At 38.2% G+C, this 7500-nt stretch overlaps 1 protein-coding gene across 1 annotated transcript in view; it reads right to left on the minus strand.

Moving 5' to 3' along the window:
* The window catches only part of LOC135211709 (DBH-like monooxygenase protein 1), a 729747-nt gene extending 729054 nt beyond the window's left edge, over positions 1-693 (minus strand). The window contains exon 1 of the mRNA XM_064244956.1: positions 655-693. The gene's annotated coding sequence lies outside the window, so the exon portion shown is untranslated. The remainder of the gene's footprint in view (positions 1-654) is intronic.
* Positions 694-7500: the final 6807 nt, after the last annotated feature.

The following is a 7500-nucleotide window of genomic DNA, read 5'->3' on the forward strand; positions in this document are numbered from 1 at the left end:
TCTGTGTCTGAGCAAAGCTACCACCACCCTCGTAGGTTATACAAGTCCACAGTCCCGAAACACACACATACATACACACACATCCCCGGACAGACAGCAACTGTCACTACGTCAGTCAAGCAATATTCCCAGGTGTCATTTGTAATTACTGAAGAGGACTTTTAATTGGCGGAGATAATTGCTTCGGCATCGAAAACACGCAATTACAGGGACTAATTTTTTTTCCTTTCCAGACCGGCAAAGGGAGTAAATTAGATTCGCGAAATAGGGATTTCTTGTGCACTTTATAAAAAGATTTATTTTTGCGTATTCATTTGTGTGTGTGTTTTTTTTTTAGAATAATGTGAAAGCATTTTCAATATGGATGATAATTGTTAGCACCTTCAGAGTTGACGTAGTTTTCTGCTGATGATTTTCCTTTGTTTTTACAAAGAAATGAATCTTTATCTAATCAGCCTTGGCATTTTTGCATAAGTACGTGAGATGCAATTATTATTTTTTCCTCTTTCACGGTCTTTTCATCTTGAGTTTGATCACACGGAACTTTCACAAAAGGGAGCTGTAACCATAGAATAAAATCCCCAAAGAAAGAACTCCATGCATGCAGTATAAACAGCGTAAGAACTTCAGCAAGCGAGAATCACCCATACGCACTCCCGTCACCCCTAGCCCGCGGCAGCGCGTCTTCCACCGAGTCTAGAAGGATACTGACCCATTCTGCTACTACCAGATCCCAACTCCGCCCTTATTGGCCTTGCTGAGTCTCCTCCTCCTCCTCCTCCTCCTCCTCCTCCCACTCCTCCCTCCACCCGCGTCCAATTCCCCTCCCACTCTCCCCCCTCCCGCTGAAGGATCTCGCTCACTCGATAAGAGTCCTACGCGTCTGTTGTTGCTGCCGCCGTGTGGCTCCTGACGCTGTTCCTGCAAAGGCCCACAGGCGCTGACAATTCCTGACAACTGTTGGCAAGAAGTCGACGCCTTTCCACACACCAGATGGATCTTTAGATAGCCGGGTTTTTTTTTTTCCTACTAAAGAGAAAAAGTTTCCTTTCAGATCTATGGTTGCGGCCTCTATCACCCACGGAGATCTGGGAAATAAAGCACATATAATTGGGATTCTTAAGGCTCGAGAGAACGTTGCATACGAAAGCGAGAAACTGCTGATTTTTATGTGTATGTTAGGGTAGATATGACTATACAGTGTAAATTTTTGAATGTTGATAAGATGAAAATAATCTTATTATCGACTTTATCATCTCTATTGATCTGTTTGGTGATATATATATATATATATATATATATATATATATATATATATATATATATATATATATAATATATATATATATATATATTACAGAGAGAGAGAGAGAGAGAGAGAGAGAATGTAAAGAGTGAAAATACACACAAACTTCATATCTTTGCGTTAAATTGTAGGAAGATCATGTTATGGCAAGTGTGTAATTTATGATTTTTAGTTTTCTGGCAACGATACAAGCCAGGCCACCCCCCGGCCGTGGTTAAAGTTTCATGCGCCGCGGTTCATACAGCTTCACACCGAAACCAGCGAATGATAGATCTATTTTCCGTGGCATTGATTATACGGTGTACAGAGCACGGGATTGCGCCGTAGAAACTTCAGCTATCTTTTACTTGTCATTATCTGAGCTTTGATAGTCTCTTGTAAAGGACCAACGAAAATTCCCCATATTTTCAGAGGCATATTGCAGTCGAGTGCACTCGTATAAATGTAAAAGTTTTTCATAAGAAATAAGATATTGTGGACGTTCATTGTCTACAAGGTTGACAAATATGTTCGCATTCATCAGCGGTGTTTTATTAAAACGAAGTCAATAATGCGGAAGCAGGTTTAATTATTTACCACGGTCTCGAAAAGAAAAAAAAAACAACGATTGTTTGGGTGGGGAGGGGGAAGAGTCCCAACGCCCGGTATTGCAAGGAAGGAAAGAAAAGGTTATTGAACAGAGCAAATACAAAATGAGCTTTGTGGTCATTTCATTATCATGCTGATGGTGTCATTTCAAGATCTTATTTTTCAATGATATTATACCGCTGCGTATCTCGAAATCATTGAAGCTTGTAGAAAAAATGAAACTAGATGACAGATCGCTGAAACGTCGGACATTTCAGTCTACTTGTTCCGTTATTTACAAAACTCAAAATTGAACAAATGTTTGCCTTCCTCTCTGATGAAATTAAAGCTCAAACTCTCCGGTTATCACTATCGACAAGCATGCCGTTAATCAAAATGGAACCGAATAACTATTCGTTTACGCTTGGGAATTTTTTACCAACAAACAAAATGTCACAGAAGTTCCTTTGTTGTCAGTATGGCCGAAGTCCCTCACTGAAATCTGAGAAAAGGTCCTTTGCCAGGTAAGTGATACAAGGCCAGTTTTGATGATGATTTCCCAGTGGCATTATTTGCAGAGACTATCTTTTTATCTGGGCTTTGAGTCAGCCGATACTTCATTTTCTCCTCAGGCAAGCTTCATAGGTATAAGGAAACATTATTCGCGTTTCTTTCCATGTACTTATGTTAGGGTCCGATGTTTGTTTATCAATCCAGCCACTTTTTTAAATATATTCCTTTCCGCTTCAACCGCTTGGGAGAATATCGTCTATTCCTTTACTAGCAGATATCGATCTGTCTTCTTGTTTCGTAACTAGAATTGCTATTTCTGTCCTTTCACTTTATTTTTTTCGTGAAGATCCAGTATTTTTGTGGCTTATGCAACCATTTTAATGGCATTTATTCTTGCGCCTTCAATTTCCCTCCCAAAAAATTGCGCTTCCATTACCGTAACAGTGTAATTTAAAAATTCCATCACATCAAAGAGGTCTTTGGAACTTTTCAGTATAGAAAGGATGTAAACGTTAATGGCCGTGTTTCTTCCCTTTCATGACGACGATGATTATGCCCGTGGTGATGATATTTCTGTCAAGGGAATGTGAGGAGAAAGTCAGGAATATGTTGAATGCACGTTGCAAGCGCGTCGTTGCTGAAAATGGCGGTCATTCATTTTTGTTTAATGTGTTGCTGATTAGTACTGGCGTCAAATGTGTCACACTTACGTAGTAGTTAACATAGTATTAGGTATATCGAACTGAATATAGAATTTAGGTCAAAGGTCAAGCAATGGGACCTATGCGGTCATTCAGCGCTGAAACAGGAATTGACAGGAAAAGATTTGATAGATACAGCAGGAGGAAAACCTCGCAGTTGCACTATGAATCAACGGCACGCTCCAGAGAACCTTAGTGATGCCTACAGTGCACTGCATGAGATGCACTGATTGCACTACCTTCCTACGGGGTATTAGGTATATCAACACACGAAATAAAGCTAAGAATCTATGCATGAATTAATTGAATATTTAATAAAGTTGGAAATAACATTAGTGAAAAAGAGAAATCTTATGCTATTCACGAATTTGTACCAAAATACTTTAGGAGAAAGTAGTAATTTCTTGCTTTCTAGTGCCATTTTTAGATTCGAGGATAGCTCAAAAGCCAAGATATTTCTAAATGATCAATTCAATATTGAAAATAACAACATATACCAGTAGTGATTATCCTATCTGTGCAAAGAAATACAATTCAGATCAACTGGGAGTTGGAATTACAAGTACGTGTCATATTAGTGATGCTAAAAACTTCAAGCTCCCAAATATCTAATTACTTCAAGATTTGGTGATAACGCTGTTTAAAGCAAAGTACAGTCAGTTTGTGAATTGATTTCTTTGCATTAATACGATTTTGATTTATAATTAGGCACATATTTGGCCGGTTATGTTTAGATAAAATCCTCTTAAAGAATTAAATCATTCTCTTATGATAAGAGGGCATCAGTTTCTTTAAGTTACTTAAAAATGATTACTGGAGTTCGGCAAAAATAATTGCGCCTGCTCCCATTACTTCATATTATATAGCTATTGCATAAGAGGAAGGGGAATTCGAGGGCTTCTTACGATAATATAACAAAAGAAGGATTTTCTATGGGAAACTCTACGGTCACTGCTACCCATGTTTTACTTACTGGGATGTCCCACGCGGATTCAGAAGAGCAGAAACTTTTATTGTTGTCCTTACTTCCAGGTTCTTTGCTAGGTGAGCAGCATGAATAGCAAAAAAGAGAAAAGGTTTGACAGGCTCTTCAAGTAGTCTGTATTTTTCTGTAACCCTCTCTTTGCTGTTTTGTTGCGCTGTCTTGCAAGTCATGGAAGAATTTTTTTTTCATTTCACTGGATTATTTTTTTACTTATTATTTCACGAAATCAACATTTTCTCTAAAAGATTCCTGATCTATGTCAAATGATTTTATTTGAAGAGAAGAGACTCTTTTCATCCATATGGTTCAATATAGTGGCTCTTAGAAATATAAAGTGGGAATACTTATTCTGAAATGATTCTGAGTGTTTTGATTCTACTAGAGAAGTTTTTTGCATATTTGACGTTACGATTTTTTGCTTAATTAAACTTCCGTTACTTTAACGGAAATACAAGCATGTTACTTAGTATGAGACTAACGCCGCTCAGAAACTCTCGGTAGTGTTATAGCTAAATAATAAATATATTTTTTTCTCATCCTTTGATTATGATAAATATATTGATTGTGACGGATATAATGAAAATTATGATAATGGCCCCTAGGTAAAATGTAACCCTGATATATGGAGTAATAACATTTGAGGAAGGAAGATAGATGCTGATGGAATACATATTTTGATAATAGATATAATGAATGTTGAATGCATGAAAAGGGCAGCGAAATTGGCATTGCTAGAAATCAGTGCAATTTTGATCATGAGACTAATGAATATCGAAAATATGCTCATCAGCGCCAAATATAACAAGAATGGAGATCATGATTATAGCAATGATTGAGAGGAAGAAATGATGTGTTGGTATTCGATGTATTGGACTAAAATCTATTAATTCTATTGCTTGAAATAAGTGAAATAGTAATTATAGTAGTGGATAAGATCATTATCAAATTTAGTTACATTGATGTGGAAAGAAGACGTAGGGCTAATAATACAAATAAAGACAGTAAACCAAGAAAAAACTGGAATTTTTAAAGGAAAATATCAACACTCGTTCGTTACACTCATTTTTGTTTTTTAATATTATTATTATTATTATTTTTTTTTTTTTTTTTTTGCTCTATCACAGTCCTCCAATTCGACAGGGTGGTATTTATAGTGTGGGGTTCCGGGTTGCATCCTGCCTTCCTTAGGAGTCCATCACTTTTTCTTACTATGTGTGCCGTTTCTAGGATCACACACTTTTGCATGAGGCCCGGCCCGGAGCTACTTCAGCCTCTAGTTTTTCCAGATTCCTTTTCAGGGATCTTGGATCGTGCCTAGTGCTCCTATGATTATGGGTACGATTTCCACTGGCATATCCCATATCCTTCTTATTTCTATTTCAGATCTGATACTTATCCATTTTTTCCCTCTCGTTCTCTTCAACTCTGGTGTCCCATGGTATTGCGACATCAATGAGTGATACTTTCTTCTTGACTTTGTCAATCAACGTCACGTCTGGTCTGTTTGGCACGTAATTATTATTATTATTATTATTATGTATTATTATTATTATTATATTATTATTATTTTATTATTATTATTATTATTATTAGATTATGATTATTATTATTATTATTATTATTATTATTATTATCTGTTATTATAGAATACTTCTCTTCTGCCAGAAGAGGGATGGTCCCTGGGAAACGAAGGGAATAGCACTACGCGTTTTCTAAGAATAGTTGATTCCAATTTTGTTTTTGGGTTAACCACCGCATTATGCCATAATCTTTCCTCACCTTCCATTCTCGGTAATAGAATTGCTTTACTCACACTAGGTTGAGAATAATTAGTATAGAATTGTTTATAAATCTGTTAACCAATCAAAGCCAAGGTAAACTAGGCACTTTGGTAAATAAGCTATTGCTTCCCAAGCCAATCCAATCTCTCTGAAAGCCAAGCCAAATAATGTGGTAGCCAAAACAAGCCCTCTTCTATCTAAGCCTCGCCAAGACACGTTAAACCAAGCAAAGCCAAGGTAAGCCAAGCCAAGAACTCTGCAAGACAATCCAGTCCAAGTACTCTGGTAACCAAGCTGATGGAAACCAAGCTCTGCTAGCCAAGCAAGGCCAAGCCAAGTACTCTGGTAGCCATGCCTTTTGCTGGCCAAGCTAAGCCAAGTTCTCTGCTAACCAGCCAAGTCAAGCCACGCACTGTGCCAGCCAAGCCAAGCCTAACAAAACCAAGCAATGTGATAGCCAAGCCATGCCCTCTGCTTGCTAACCTAGTACTATGCTAGCGAAGACAAGCACCTTGCCACCAAAGCTGTACCAATCAGTCTGCTAGCCAAACCAAAACAAGTCAAGCTAAGCCACTAGTAAAAGCCAAGCCAAGACAAGCCCTCTGCTAGCTAAACCAAGTTATGTACTCTGCTAGTCAAGGCAAACCAAGCCAAGCAATCGGCTAGTTAAACTAAGATAAGCCAATCCATCTGCTGATCAGGCCAAACCAAGCCAATCCAAGCACTTTGCTGTCAGCCAAGAAAAGCCAACCCAAGCACTTTACTATCCAAGCAAAGCTATTAATTTCTAGACAAGCCAACCACTCTCTTGGTCAAAGCTAGTTAAGTCAAGCACTCCTAACTAAGCCGAATCAAGCCAAGTAGCCTGCAAGCCAAGCCACACTATGCCAAGCCGAGCCAAGCAGTCTGCTAGCCAAGTGATACCAGGCCAAGCCAGACCTAAGCAGTCTTCTAGTTAGACCAAGACAAGACCCGTCTCCGGTCTTTTGGCATCATATCTGACCTTTTCCCGGCCAAGGTTCACTTATCATGCATTAGTGTGTTTATGTGTTTTAGCTAATCGGTAACACGCCTGTCTGCTGACCGCGTAACCTCCAAAGTTTGTGTATGTCATGGTTTAGTGATAGGGAGATAATGAATGCTTTATACAGCTGTAATTTAGTAAACTGAGTAATTAACGTTGTTTATTAAACCTAATAATTCACGTTGTTTATTAAGCCAAGTAATTCGCGTTACAGATGATTACCCTTAATCGGGATAAAGCATTACACGAATACGTGTTGGTTTACTGGATTTGCACAAAATCTTTAAGTATTAATTATGAATGTCACTGGGTAAAGCTTGAGAGAACAGAGATGATAATGCTGAGCTGGATTATGGGAATATCGCTGCTTGAGAGATTGGAAAATAATAATAATAAAAAAAAAATAGAAGGGCAGGTTTAGTAAAGATTACAGAGGTAACAAGAGAGTCACGATTGAGATGGTATGGGCATGTGTTTAGTATGAATGACGAGGAGAGAGTGAAGAGGGCTTGGGAGGAACCTGTTAGAGGAAGAAGATCGAGAGGGAGACAGAGAATTAGATGGCGGGATAAAGTGAAGGAAGATCTGGAGAGAAGAGGTTTGGTGGAGGATGATGCCTTTGA

This window comes from Macrobrachium nipponense, chromosome 4 (assembly GCF_015104395.2).
Source record: "Macrobrachium nipponense isolate FS-2020 chromosome 4, ASM1510439v2, whole genome shotgun sequence".
Taxonomy (NCBI): Eukaryota; Metazoa; Arthropoda; class Malacostraca; order Decapoda; family Palaemonidae; genus Macrobrachium; species Macrobrachium nipponense.